The sequence below is a fragment of the Salmo trutta genome, chromosome 35 (assembly GCF_901001165.1).
Source record: "Salmo trutta chromosome 35, fSalTru1.1, whole genome shotgun sequence".
NCBI classification, from domain to species: domain Eukaryota; kingdom Metazoa; phylum Chordata; class Actinopteri; order Salmoniformes; family Salmonidae; genus Salmo; species Salmo trutta.
Genome location: NC_042991.1, coordinates 32,583,981 through 32,599,727, shown reverse-complemented (window position 1 = coordinate 32,599,727; position 15,747 = coordinate 32,583,981).

Below are 15,747 nucleotides of genomic sequence, written 5' to 3'. Positions count from 1 at the left end.
CAAAGACATTTCCATGTGTGTTTTATTCCCCACATTTGGCCTACATCATGTTTTTCAAAAACCACAATCTTATTGTCTGTAAATGTTTCTTTGTCATGCCTAAAAATGGAAATGATTCAGATTATACCGGCTCCATATGATTGTTCATGAGAATAAACATGGATTATAGATGATATTCTTTTATCCTCCTATCCTGTGTGAATAACCCATACAGCATGCTTTCAAAGGCCTAGCTATCACCAACCCTTAGAGAGATGCAGAGAGGATGGAAAAACAAGACCCACGCAGCAGACGGCCCAGAGGTCTCCTGGGACACCATCTATTATTCATCTGAAGAATTTATGTATCAGCAAGGAGTTAATCGAACCGTACACACTTTACATACTGTACCAAGCAGATCTTCTCTGTCCCTTTGATTAGGCCAATCCCATTTCATCAAATCATATACAGTAAAACTCTCCGTATCAGAGCCAGCTGTTCTACACTGCTCTTCAATATGAACTCTAATCCTGAGAATAAACAGGTCCTATTCCATCTGCTCAAATTGACGCTAGAAGACGGAAAATGACCAATGACCTCCCTAAATCAATGGTAGACTTCACAGCCATTTGTGATTCAGACTAATTACAGAGTAAAAGAACTAGAGCGTGCCCTCTTGAAAGTTGGAGTCGCTTGTCGGGCTCTTTTATTGTCACATCAGGAGATTTCATGCCCCATTACTCATGTGGTCCCACTTATACAGGACATTCAGGGACATTGGCTCAGATCACTGAAACAGAAGACGCTGCTGGAACCATCAGAGTATCAGCCGACGTTCTCTCCTCAAGCCCCTCGTATCCATTTCCCATTGTTGTGCTAAAGATACAGGAAGTTACCTTTGAGTGACTGTGACAGGATACACGTCAGCCGCCCGTGGCGCCTTCAACTGCATCAACTTTCCCCTCTTATTCTGTTTGACTTTCACCTCCCCTTAACCTCTCATTTTCTTCCATTTCACCCTTCTCTATCTTAATTTCCCCCTCTCTCTCTCTCTCTCTCTCTCTCTCTCTCTCTTTCTTTTACAGGGTGAAAATAAACTCATGGTGAACTCCACAGTGGGGGTTTATGTTCTAAACCCGTGGGCAGATTTGATTAGGTGCACAGTTATACAGCGGTGTGCCTTTCAGCCTATGCAATGCACTGAGCATCTGCCTCCCCCTTTATTTTCCCCTCAGTTCTCCCTTGCCTCTAATGCCCTCAATTGATGTGCGACATAGGCTTCGTTCACAAATACGGCAGGAACAACACCACGGCTGGAAGCACAGGGTGGAAGCAACAGTATGGCCCGGATCTAACAGCCCGAGATAGAAACTTTGCCTGGGCTTTGAGATATGATCCTCTCTGACGCCTGGGCTAAGCAGGATTGGTCTCTCTGACATCTGGGCTTAAAGAGATGGGTCTCTCTGACGCTTGGGCTTAGAGAAATGGGTCTCTCTGATGCTTGGGCTTAAAGAAATGGGTCTCTCTGACGCCTGGGCTTAAAGAAATGGGTCTCTCTGACGCTTGGGCTTAAAGAAATGGGTCTCTCTGACGCTTGGGCTTAGAGAAATGGGTCTCTCTGACGCCTGGGCTGTGAGAGATGGGTGTCTCTGACGCCTGGGCTGTGAGAGATGGGTCTCTCTGATGCCTGGGCTGTGAGAGATGGGTCTCTCTGACACCTGGACTGTGAGAGATGGGTGTCTCTGACGCCTGGGCTGTGAGAGATGGGTCTCTCTGACACCTGGACTGTGAGAGATGGGTCTCCCTGACGCCTGGGCTGTGAGAGATGGGTCTCTCTGACACCTGGACTGTGAGAGATGGGTCTCTCTGACGCCTGGGCTGTGAGAGATGGGTCTCTCTGACGCCTGGACTGTGAGAGATGGGTCTCTCTGACGCAAACATTAATGTAAAGTAATAAGACACTTGATTGATTTCATCATCAAGCACCTGATGGTATTCAGACGGTGGGGTCAAGTGACATTCACCTGAAGGCCTTTGTCTTCAACTAAAGACAGAAGCAGAATGCATGACTTCAACTGTCAAGACAGAATGTAAATCTGACAGCCATGTCAAAAAGACAAATACACTTAACAAAAATATAAATGTAACATGCAACAATTTTGGGGATTTTAATGAGTTACAGTTCATTTAAGGAAATCAGTGAATTTAACTTCACTGTGGTAGGGGGCAGCATTCAGAATTTTTAAACTGCCTGCTACTCAGGCCCAGAAGCTAGGATATGCATATAATAATGGTAGATTTGGATAGAAAACACTCTAAAGTTTCCAAAACTGTTAAAATAATGTCTGTGAGGATAACAGAACTGATAGTGCAGGCGAAAACCTGAGGAAAATCCATCCAGGAAGTACTATTATTTTGAAAGGCTGTTTTTCCATTGAAAGCCTATCCACCATACAAAGACTTAGGACCCAGTTCACGATCTCTATGGCTTCTTCTACATGTGGCCAGTCTTTAGGCATTGTTTCAGGCTTTTACTATGAAAAATGAGGGAGATACAGCACTTTCAATGAGTGGACCGTGGAAATTTCCAGACACGAGTACAGCGTGTGATCGGGAATGCGCCTTTCTTGTTTCTCCTTTTCTATTGACGAAGCTTTTGTCCGGTTGAAATATTATTGATTATTTATGACAAAAACAACCTGAGGATTGATTTTAAACATCATTTGACATGTTTCTACAAACTTTTACTGTACTTTTTTGACTTTTCGTCTAGATGTTGAGAGCGCGCTTTGTGCCTTTGGATTACTGAACTAAACGCACCAACAAAACGGAGGTTTTTTGACATAAAGAGGGACATTATCGAACAAAACAAACATTTATTGTGTAACATGGAGTCCTGGGAGTGCCACCAGATGAAGATCATCAAAGGTAAGTGATTCATTTTAATGCTATTTCTGACTTTTGTGACACCTCTCCTTTGTTGGAAAATGGCTGTATGGTTTTCTGTGGCTAGGCGCTGACCTAACATAATCGCATGGGGTGCTTTCGCTGTAAAGCCTTTTTGAAATCTGACACAGCGGCTGGATTAACAAGACGATTATCTTTAATCCTATGTATAAAACCTGTATCTTTCATCAATGTTTATGATGAGTATTTCTGTAATTTGATGTGGCTCTCTGAAATTTCACCGGATATTTGTTTGAGACAATGATTACTGAACATTACGCGCCAATTTCAACTGAGGTTTTTGGACATAAAGAGGGACTTTATTGAACAAAACAAACATTTATTGTGTAACATGAAGTCCTGTGAGTGCCATCTGATGAAGATCATCAAAGGTTAGTGATTAATTTAATCGCTATTTCTGACTTTTGTGAGCCCTCTCCTTGGCTGGAAAATGGCTGTATGGTTTTCTGTGACTAGGCGCTGACCTAACATGTTGTGCTTTCGCTGTAATGCTTTTTTGAAATCAGACACTGGGGTTGGATTAATAATAAGTTTATTTTTAAAATGGTGTATAATACTTGTATGTTTGAGGAATTTTAATTATGGGATTTCTGTTGTTTTGAATTTGTCGCCCTGCAATTTCACTGGCTGTTGTCGAGGTGGGACGCTAGCAAAGTTGCTGGATATAGGCGGGAACTGGAACATGCTGTTGAACACGTTGTTCCAGAGCATCCCAAACATGCTCAATGGGTAACATATCTGGTGAGTATGCAGGCCATGGAAGAACTGAAACATTTTCAGATTCCAGGAATTGTGTACAGATCCTTGCGACATAAGGCCGTGCATTATCATGCTGAAACATGAGGTGATGGCGGCGGATGAATGGCACGACAATGGCCTCAAGATCTCATCACGGTATTTCTGTGCATTCAAATTGCCATTAATAAAATGCATTTGTGTTCATTGTCCATAGCTTATGCCTGCCCATACCATAACCCTACCGCCACCATGGGGCACTCTGTTCACAACGTTGACATCAGCAAACCGCTCGCCCACAAGACGCCATACACACTGTACTCTTCAGCATGCCAGTGGCCATCAAAGGTGGGAATTTGCCCACTGAAGTCACTTATGATACTGAACTGCAGTCAGGTCAAGACCTTGATGAGGACGACGAGCACGCAAATTAGCTTTCCTGAGACGGTTTCTGAAAGTGTGCAGAATTTATTAGGTTGTGCAAACCCACAGTTTCAGCAGCTGTCCGGGTGGCTGATCTCAGATGATCCCGCAAGTGAAGAAGTGGGATGGGCTGGCGTTGTTACACGTGGTCTGCGTTTGTGAGGCCAGTTGGACGTACTGCCGAATTCTCTAAAATGATGTTGGAGGCGGCATATGGTAGAGAAGTTAACATTAAATCATCTGGCAACAGCTCTGGTGGACATTCCTGCAGTCAGCATGCAATTGCACACTCCCTCAAAACTTGAGACATCTGTGGCATTGTGTTTTGTGACAAAACTGAACATTTTAGAGTCCCCTTTTATTGTCCCCAGAACAAGGTGCACCTGTGTAATGATCATGCTGTTTTATCATCTTCTTGATATGTTACACCTGTCAGGTGAATGGATTATCTTGACAAAGGAGAAATGCTCCCTAACAGGGATGTAAACAAATTTGCGGACACAATTTGAGAGCAATAAGCTTTTTGTGCGTATGGAACATTTCTGGGATCTTTTATATCAGCTCATGAAACATGGGACCAACACTTTACATGTTGTATTTATATTTTTGTTCATTAGCAATGAGTTGTAGTTTTCAAAACTGTTATAAACTCTGCAGGAGGGGTAAAAGGGATGTGCTTTTTTAATAGATCCATATAAAATGCTAAATGAAGCACTTCCATTCTAATCAAGTGGGATTGCCTTCTAGTATCGCACTCCTAATGCTCTGCAGAACAGAGCTGAGCAAAACAGAACCCTGGGGAATGGCATCTCCATTTGGAACTATCCACAGAGACATCCAACAGGCATACCTAAACACATGTCGAACTGTACTGCAATGCTTAGTGAATGCATGCCATATGCTCCCTGATCTTGTGCTTAGAATTGATCCTGGAGAATACATGCATGAATGATCGGTAACACTTTATTTGGATAGTAGATGCTCTCTCTACACACTACTTACAGTAACATTTCATACTAACTATCAACTAACTCTAACCTTGCCATAATTCTAAACTGAACCCTAACCGTAGCCTAGCAAGAAGTTGCTTATCAACAGAGAGTTTGTTGATAGTATAACCATCTGGACTCTCCAAATAAAGTGTGCAAATCATTTTTGGGGGTAGAACACCAGAATATTGGAACTACATAGTAGTACACTGTCCAAGATGTTTATTTATTTCACCTTTATTTAACCAGGTAGGCAAGTTGAGAACAAGTTCTCATTTACAATTGCGACCTGGCCAAGATAAAGCAAAGCAGTTTGACACATACAACAACACAGTGTTACACATGGAGTAAAACAAACATACAGTCAATAATACAGTAGAAAAATAAGTCTATATACAATGTGAGCAAATGAGGTGAGATAAGGGAGGGAAAGGCATAAAAAAGGCCATGGTGGCGAAGTACATACAATATAGCAAGTAAAACACTGGAATGGTAGATTTGCAGTGGAAGAAAGTGCAAAGTAGAAATAAAAATAATGGGGTGCAAAGGAGCAAAATAAATAAATAAATAAATACAGTAGGGGAAGAGGTAGTTTGGTAGTTGTTTGGTCTAAATTATAGATGGGCTATGTACAGGTGCAGTAATCTGTGAGCTGCTCTGACAGCTGGTGCTTAAAGCTAGTGAGGGAGATAAGTGTTTCCAGTTTCAGAGATGGAGTGTCAGGGTAGCTAACATTGGGTCATAGCCTTCCCCAGATTGAAACTCTGGGTGATTCTCAACTACAAATCTTCTCTTTTCTGAATTTCAATTTGTGCAGATTTTCTGTAACCTTGTAAACATTAGGCAAAGGTTTTGGAAAGACTTCGGAGAGCACTTGTTCACACGCCCTTTGGGGGGTGTCTGCATCAGTAGGGATGGAGTCGGAAGGATGGAGCCAGAGGGATGGAGTCGGAAGGATGGAGAAACTTAGTAGGTCTACAAACACCCAAGCTCTCCCCACTAGCATGTCTTATGAATATTCAATGTATTCCTAAGCCCCATGCGCTGCATTTACGGGAAATCCCTACGAGCTATTTAAATAGTACTACCGTTAATTACTACCAGTTGAAAAACGAAGATCATTGGCCTGTGCTACTCAGTCTCAGTACCTTCCAGCTGCTAATTAAATAACTTGCCGCACAGTTTCCTGTGAATAAATTACTGCTGGGAAATAATTTATTTTCATATAAAAAATGATACCACATTGAGTGAACTAACAAACCCTGGTGTGATGTACAGTACCATACGACCTATACAACAAGTAGAAGCAAAGATTATTCTTGCCAGTGCCACCATACAAAATACACTCCATTCAGAATACCAATACTTCTAGTTCCAACCAATACTAATTAAAAGCAATGCTATGGTTGTTCAGATATTTATACTTTGCCCTTTCTTCTGCTAAGATATACAGTACTTCAATAATACTGTAATAATACTGTACATTTGATAATACTCATCTTGGAAATAGTATCTATGCATTAATGATCAAAACATTGTGTCTGTGAAACTATTTATGCATTCCGCTGGAGTTCTATTACCATACAAAATTATCAAACACACAAACACATATTTCTAAAATTGGTTTTCAGTGGTGGCTGTTCGTTTCTTATTTACTTTGAACAAAACTACACCTTGTGAAATCTGTGCTGTGTTTGGCTTCTTTGTGTAATGAAGAGACAACGCAGTATCAAAAGAGTAAATACGGTGTGAGTTTCGTCAAAGGAGGATGAAATCAGCCTGTGGAATAAAGAGAAAAATATAGAAGGTCCTTATTGTTGGTATTTCCGGGCTACTGTTTGGATGAAAAAAATATTGTGATTCCCAAAACCTTCATGTTGGTCTACATTTGAATATTATATTGTGGGAATAAGAATATACTACTTACTTTAGGACCACTAGTGTCAAACTTGTTCATTATACATTACTCATTTCGGATTGGGCCAACTGCTGATTGGATACATTTTACATTTTTAGTCATTTAGCAGACGCTCTTATCCAGAGCGACTTACAGTAGTGAATGCATACATTTCATTTTCATTTCATACATTTTTTTTTTCTTCGTACTTGGCCCCCCGTGGGAATCAAACCCACAACCCTGGTGTTGCAAACACCATGCTCTACCAACTGAGCTACGGGGAAGGCATATGGGGCCACGTATTGCAGAACTGGGTTCATTCCGAGCTTCTTTTATCCTGACAATAGCGTTCAGCCATTGTCTCAGACAAAATGTGATGTGAGGTGACTAAACTATAACACATTTTTCAGTGCAGCGACAGGGTTATTTAATGAAGTTACACAACCAATTGACCCTCTTAATTAAATCAAATCAAATGTTATTTGTCACAACCGCCGAATACAAAAGGTGTAGACCTTACAGTGAAATCCTTACTCACAAGCCCTCAACCAACAATGCTGTTTTAAGAAAAATACCTACAAAAATAAGAAAGAAAGTAACAAATAATTAAAGAGCAGCAGTAAAATAACAATAGCGAGGCTTTATACCAAGGGAATACCGGTACAGAGTCAATGTGCGGAGGCACCGGTTAGTCAAGGTTATTGAGGTAATATATACATGTGAGTAGAGTTATTAAAGTGACTTATGCATAGATAATAACAACAGAGAGTACCAGCAGCGTAAGGGGGGGGGGGGGCATCCAAGTAGTCTGGGTAGCCATTTGATTAGCTGTTCAGGAGTCTTATGGCTTGGAGGTAGAAGCTGTTTAGAAGCCTCTGGGACCTAGACTTGGTGCTCCGGTACCACTTGCCGTGTGGTAGCAGAGAGAACAGTCTATGACTAGGGTGGCTGGAGTCTTTTACAATTTTTTGGGCCTTCCTCTGGAGGTCTTGGATGGCAGGAAGCTTAGCCCCTGTGATGTACTGGGCCGTACGCACTACCCTCTGTAGTGCCTTGTGGTCAGAGGCTGAGCAGTTGCCATACCAGGCAGTGATGCAACCAGTCAGGATGCTCTCGATGGTGCAGCTGTAGAACCTTTTGAGGATCTGAGGACCCATGCCAAATCTTTTCAGTCTCCTGAGGGGGAATAGGTTTTGTTGTGCCCTCTTCCTTACTGTCTTGTTGTGCTTGGACCATGTTAGTTTGTTGGTCATGTGGACAAGGAACTTGAATCTCACAACCTGCTCCACTACAGCCCTGTCGATGAGAATGGGGGCGTGCTCGGTCCTCCTTTTCCTGTAGTCCACAATCATCACCTTCGTCTTGATCACGTTGAGGGAGAGGTTTATGTCCTGGCACCACACGGCCAGGTCTCTGACCTCCTCCCTATATGCTGTCTCGTCGTTGTTGTATGATAAGGCTGTTGTGTCATCTGCAAATCTAATGATGGTGTTGGAGCCGTGCAGTCATGAGTGAACAAGGGGTACAGGAGGGGACTGAGCACACACCCCTGAGGGGCCCCCGTGTTAAGGATCAGCTTGGCGGATGTATTGTTACCTACCCTTACCACCTGGGGGCAGCCCGTCAGGAAGTCCAGGATCCAGTTGCAGAGGGAGGTGTTTAGTCCCAGGGTCCTTAGCTTAGTGATGAGCTTTGAGGGCACTATGTTGTTGAATGCTGAGCTGTAGTCAATGAATAGCATTCTCACATAGGTGTTCCTTTTGTCCAGGTGTGAAAGGGCAGTGTGGAGTGCAATAGAGATTGCATCATCTGTGGATCTGTTAGGGCAGTATGCAAATTGGAGTGGGTCTAGGGTTTCTGGGATAATGGTGTTGATGTGAGCCATTACCAGCCTTTCAAAGCACTTCATGGCTACAGACGTGAGTGCTACGGGTCGGTAGTCATTTAGGCAGGTTACCTTAGTGTTCTTGGTCACAGGGACTATGGTGGTCAGCTTGAAACATGTTGGCATTACTGACTCAGACAGGGAGAGGTTGAAAATGGAACTAAGCTGGGAATGTGTGTGGACTGTGTTAGAGCCTTTGCTTGCCCTAAATTGTTGATGGGCACAACTCAACTTGCTCTTATATGTTTGAATGTACAGGAGGTGCAGGCAGTCAGTAATCTGGACCGGCATTGACTCAGGATCTAGCCCCTCGGAATTGACTGTCACACTGGTCATTCCGTCAGGAAGCCGGGGTTGTGTCGATGTTTCCCTGTATGTACTGCTGCTCTAAGGCCAATAGGAAGGAGGCAGGTGTTCTGTCCTATGCTCCTGGCCAGTGTTTGATTAGCCCTGTGACTGGTTGGCCGGAATAAGCCGGCTAATTGGACTGAAGTGGACATTTCGTGAAGTCATCATGATCGTCTGGCGGGTCGTAATGGGTTAATATCCAGTTAATATCTGTGATCATTACCGTATGTGCTTTGGTGAACACATTCTGTGGGTAAGCAGATATCCAGACGTGAGTTAAGTGAACCACAATGGACATTCTCTTACTGTACGTAGCTATTTATAAAAATCTTAAATAATGTGGAATTGATCCTGGAATAACTAGTGAGGGTGAGTTGAATTAGGGTTCATGAATGCAAGTAAATGAATCCAACAGAGTTTTATAAATATTCATGCATAATTTATGTTTTGTGTGGACCCCTGGAAGAGTAGCTGCTACTTTAGCAGCTAATGGGGATCCTAATAAAATACTTAATACTTTAGCCGATATCCACATGGCGGGGTTGTTTTGGCGGTGTCGGAGGTGGAACTGTGTTGGAGCTGTCAAATCCACTAGTGTCTCTCGCCATTATACCTAGAGCGGACATTGCCATTGGCTGCACGGAGTTCATTAGGAGAAATCCCACGCAGCCTTGTTTACAAGTTGGAACAGTGGAATGTGAGATGTAATCTACACACCTCCATTAGGCTGCTAGAAACCCTCAATATTTCTATAAAGCCTATACTTTCTCATTCTGAACTGACAACGCAAGTGGGACGGGTGTGGCTTCACACATTTTCAAAGAATGAGAATCATTTAGGCCTAGATTTTCAATCAGATCAAGTGTTAACCAGTGATAGCCCTTCATCGCTGATGTTTTGGCGCTGTCGGAGGTGTAACTGTGTTACTGTCAAATCGATGAGCAGCTGCTCTTGATAGTTGTCAAGAAGCCATACCCGTCTCACACCCTATGGGCCCTGATCAAAAGAATTGCTTTTAGGTAATAGGGTGCCATTCATAGGTTTATACACAGTCCACACAGTCCACCATTTCCTCCTTAACTTCCCTCCTCTCCTCTGATATATACACTGCTGCTGTGGAGAGAGACATATGGCCCGGATATCTCAATATAATCACAATCACCACTTCCAGTCACTTCCACATGATTTCATTAGTTTGTTCGCAGTATGATCTGGACAACAGGGTGGGTAACAACAGATGAAATTAACCTTGGTTAGACACAAAGGGGCCTGATTGATATTTTATGATTGCAAAAGGTTTTCGTCACGGATGCTGAAGACTGTAAGACTGGGCCCATTACAAATCATTGTAGAAAGAAGAAACGGCAAATGGTGGTTTTATATGTTATGTTATTTCCGTACTCATGACCTTTCTATAAAACGTAGAAATATGAGTATTTGATTTGATATTAGATCATTTGGACTTAATCACATTTCAAATGATTATTTTATTTGAAGATATTTGTAACAATGAGACGTAATGAACATTGATATTGCCATTTCTGACTGACCCAAGGGGCATCGTCGTTTCTTATGAAGAACCATCATGTTTCATAGAAAAAGAAGCCTGATTTGATTCCACAATTCAATTTCTTCCCTGTGTCATTATTGGGAAGCACAATCATTACATCAGCACATGTAGTCTGGCCCCAAATAACACCACTTTCAGAATTTCAGAAATTTCTCTCAGTAATATTGCTTCCCTTCAACATTCTATTCCCAAGGAAGTCCCCCAATAAGCATTTGAGCTCAGAAGCGGTATCCTTTTGATTTAGTTGTTACGCCGAATGCAATCCCCTTCCTGTCCCAGATGAGCTAAATCTTTAACTCCAGCTGTTTGCTCTCAATTTGTATTCATATGATCCACAGTTAAGCCAGATGTTTATATAAGCATTCATAGGAGATAGCGGGACATAAGATGCATTATATAGTCATCGAGGCATCAGCATGGCTGACAATCTCACAATAGGCTAATGACACAATCGCTACAACATGGCGATGACATTAAGGCTAATGTGGCTTTGTGTGCTTTCATAATATTCTCCAGAGCAGATGAGGGAGAGAGATCAGTGATGTCCTGCCTTGGTCTCTTACATTTACCTCGCAGAGTCCTGCCTCTTGACACATTGTCCAAATTAGTGGCTGTTAATATTCCACTGCATCAGCAAGTAGTGGCCGCTTACGCTTCAAAATTAAAAATGGTATTGGAATTTACCCCAATGCCATGGTGTAAAAAAGCTAGAACATTATATCACCCATCAGTTTTAATGAACCTCTTCTATGCTGCAAAGAGCGAGAATGTCGCTTTGATTTACTTCAGCTGTTTGAGCAAAAGCACCAGTGTCACATTGATCACAGGAACAGGGGAGCCGTGAGTGAATGCGAAATTGAGTCACAAATGGAACCTGTGTCAAAAACAATGAAAGTCAGTCAATCGTCAACTTAATGGAAATATGTTTGGAAGGCGAGTGGAAATGATAGAGAAGTTAATGAGATTTGAATCAGTAGATGAGGGGAAAGGATAAAGGAGAACAAAGTCTTTGTATAGGTTATATTTGGTCCTCTGCCTGTTGTGTGCTCCTTAAACAGACTAGCTATATTTGATTGAATGCATGTGCAGTAGCAGTCAAAAGTTTGGACACACCTACTCATTCCAGGGTTTTTCTTAATTTTAACTTTTTTCTACATTGTAGAATAGTGAACACATCACACCTATGAAATAACACATCTGGAATCATGTAGTAACCAAAAAAGTGTATATTTATATTTGAGATTCTTCAAAGTAGCCACCCTTTGCCATGATGACAGCTTTGCACACTCTTGGCATTCTCTCAACCAGCTTTATGAGGTAGTTACCTGGAATGCATTTCAATGAAGAGGTGTGCCTTGTTAAACGTTCATTTGTGGAATTTCTTTCCTTCTTAATGCATTTGAGCCAATCAGTTGTGTTGTATACAGAAGATAGCCCTATTTGGTAAAAGACAAAGAACAGCTCAAATAAGCAAAGAGAAACGACAGTCCATCATTACTTTAAGACATTTTAAGAACGTTTTTTCAAATGCAGTCGCAAAAACCATGAAGCGCTATGATGAAACTGGCTCTCATGAGGACCGCCACAGGAAAGGAAGACCCAGAGTTACCTCTGCTGCAGAGGATACGTTCATTAGAGTTAACTGCACCTCAGAATGCAGCCCAAATAAATGGTTCACAGCGTTCAAGTAACAGACACATCTCAACATCATCAACTGTTCAGAGGAGACTGTGTGAATCAGGCCTTCATGGTCGAATTACTGCAGAAAAACACCACTAAAGGACACCAATAAGAAGAAGAGACTTGCTTGGGCCAAGAAACATGAGCAATGGACATTAGACCGGTAGAAATCTGTCCTTTGGTCTGATGATGTCCAAATTTAAGATTTTTGGTTCCAAGGTGAACGGATGATCTCTGCATGTGTGGTTCCCACTGTGAAGCATGGAGGAGGAGGTGTGATGGCGTGGGGGTGCTTTGCTGGTGACTCTGTCAGTGATTTATTTAGAATTTAAGGCACACTTAACCAGCATGGCTAACACAGCATTCTGCAGTGATACGCCATCCCATCTGGTTTGCACTTAGTGGGACTATGACCCAAAACACACCTCCAGGCTGTGTAAGGACTATTTGACCAAGGAGAGTGATGGAGTGCTGCATTAGATGACCTGGCCTCCACAATCACCCGACCTCAACCCAATTGAGATGGTTTGGGATGAGTTGGACCGCAGAGTGAAGGAAAAGCAACCAACAAGTGCTCAGCATATGTGGGAACTCCTTCAAGACTGTTGGAAAAGCTTTTCCTCATAAAGATGGTTGAGAGAATGCCAAGAGTGTGCAAAGCTGTCATCAAGGCAAAGGGTGGCTACTTTAAAGAATCTCAAATATAACATATATTTTGATTTGTTAAACACTTTTTTGGTTACTACATGACTCCTTATGTGTTATTTTATTGTTTTGATGTCTTCACAATTGTTCTACAATGTAGAAAATAGTCAAAATAAAGAAAAACTTTTGACTGGTACTGTATATCCAATTGAAGTTAAGAATAAATGCATTCCCATGATAAGCATGAGGCCTGCAGAATCCCTGCTTCTTACTCTTTCTCTCTCCCTCTCTCTCTCGCTGTCTCTCTGTCTCACTCTTTCTCTCTCTCTTTGTCTCTCTCTGTCTATCTGCGTCTCTCTCTCTTCTCTTTTTCCCCATTTCTCCCTCACTCATTCAACGCCATTAGAAGGATTCACAACAGCGTTCAAGTACAAACAAACTCACTGATGAAAATACAAGACTTCACATTCTACAAGCAACCAACTAACAAAGCCATACTGCTGTAGAATATCATCCATCTGAAAGCTGTCCTTACCCCAGCATTCACCAATTACACTGCATCGCTCTGCACCACAGACCACCAGTATTCTCTGATATAAATCAACTCCTATGTATTTAATAATTAACATCTGCAGCTTTGGATGGCTTTCATATCATTGATCCTGCCGGGTAAGCCTGAGGTGGATTGACGGATGGCCGAGGACAAGTCTGCATACGAACAACACCACGACCGAGGTGTCGTTGACATAATTACAGAAACAGCGTGTGTGTCTGCTGAAGCGGGAAGTGACATGTCCCCCTTCAACATCCTGTCTAGTGGTCACTGGTCATAGAGACAGCCTGTGTAGTGGTCACTGGTCATAGAGACAGCCTGTGTAGTGGTCACTGGTCATAGAGACAGCCTGTGTAGTGGTCACTGGTCATAGAGACAGCCTGTCTAGTGGTCACTGGTCATAGAGACAGCCTGTCTAGTGATCACTGGTCATAGAGACAGCCTGTGTAGTGGTCACTGGTCATAGAGACAGCCTGTCTAGTGGTCACTGGTCATAGAGACAGCCTGTCTAGTGATCACTGGTCATAGAGACAGCCTGTCTAGTGGTCACTGGTCATAGAGACAGCCTGTCTAGTGGTCACTGGTCATAGAGACAGCCTGTCTAGTGGTCACTGGTCATAGAGACAGCCTGTCTAGTGGTCACTGGTCATAGAGACAGCCTGTCTAGTGGTCACTGGTCATAGAGACAGCCTGTCTAGTGATCACTGGTCATAGAGACAGCCTGTGTAGTGGTCACTGGTCATAGAGACAGCCTGTCTAGTGATCACTGGTCATAGAAACAGCCTGTCTAGTGGTCACTGGTCATAGAGACAGCCTGTCTAGTGGTCACTGGTCATAGAGACAGCCTGTCTAGTGGTCACTGGTCATAGAGACAGCCTGTCTAGTGGTCACTGGTCATAGAGACAGTCTGTCTAGTGGTCACTGATCATAGAGACAGCCTGTGTAGTGGTCACTGGTCATAGAGACAGCCTGTGTAGTGGTCACTGGTCATAGAGACAGCCTGTCTAGTGGTCACTGGTCATAGAGACAGCCTGTGTAGTGGTCACTGGTCATAGAGACAGCCTGTGTAGTGGTCACTGGTCATAGAGACAGCCTGTGTAGTGGTCACTGGTCATAGAGACAGCCTGTGTAGTGGTCACTGGTCATAGAGACAGCCTGTCTAGTGGTCAATGGTCATAGAGACAGCCTGTGTAGTGGTCACTGGTCATAGAGACAGCCTGTGTAGTGGTCACTGGTCATAGAGACAGCCTGTCTAGTGGTCACTGGTCATAGAGACAGCCTGTGTAGTGGTCACTGGTCATAGAGACAGCCTGTCTAGTGGTCACTGGTCATAGAGACAGCCTGTCTAGTGGTCACTGGTCATAGAGACAGCCTGTGTAGTGGTCACTGGTCATAGAGACAGCCTGTCTAGTGGTCACTGGTCATAGAGACAGCCCGTGTAGTGGTCACTGGTCATAGAGACAGCCTGTCTAGTGGTCACTGGTCATAGAGACAGCCTGTCTAGTGGTCACTGGTCATAGAGACAGCCTGTGTAGTGGTCACTGGTCATAGAGACAGCCTGTCTAGTGGTCACTGGTCATAGAGACAGCCTGTCTAGTGGTCACTGGTCATAGAGACAGCCTGTCTAGTGGTCACTGGTCATAGAGACAGCCTGTGTAGTGGTCACTGGTCATAGAGACAGCCTGTCTAGTGGTCACTGGTCATAGAGACAGCCTGTCTAGTGGTCACTGGTCATAGAGACAGCCTGTCTAGTGGTCACTGGTCATAGAGACAGCCTGTCTAGTGGTCACTGGTCATAGAGACAGCCTGTCTAGTGGTCACTGGTCATAGAGACAGCCTGTGTAGTGGTCACTGGTCATAGAGACAGCCTGTGTAGTGGTCACTGGTCATAGAGACAGCCTGTGTAGTGGTCACTGGTCATAGAGACAGCCTGTCTAGTGGTCACTGGTCATAGAGACAGCCTGTCTAGTGGTCACTGGTCATAGAGACAGCCTGTGTAGTGGTCACTGGTCATAGAGACAGCCTGTCTAGTGGTCACTGGTCATAGAGACAGCCTGTGTAGTGGTCACTGGTCAT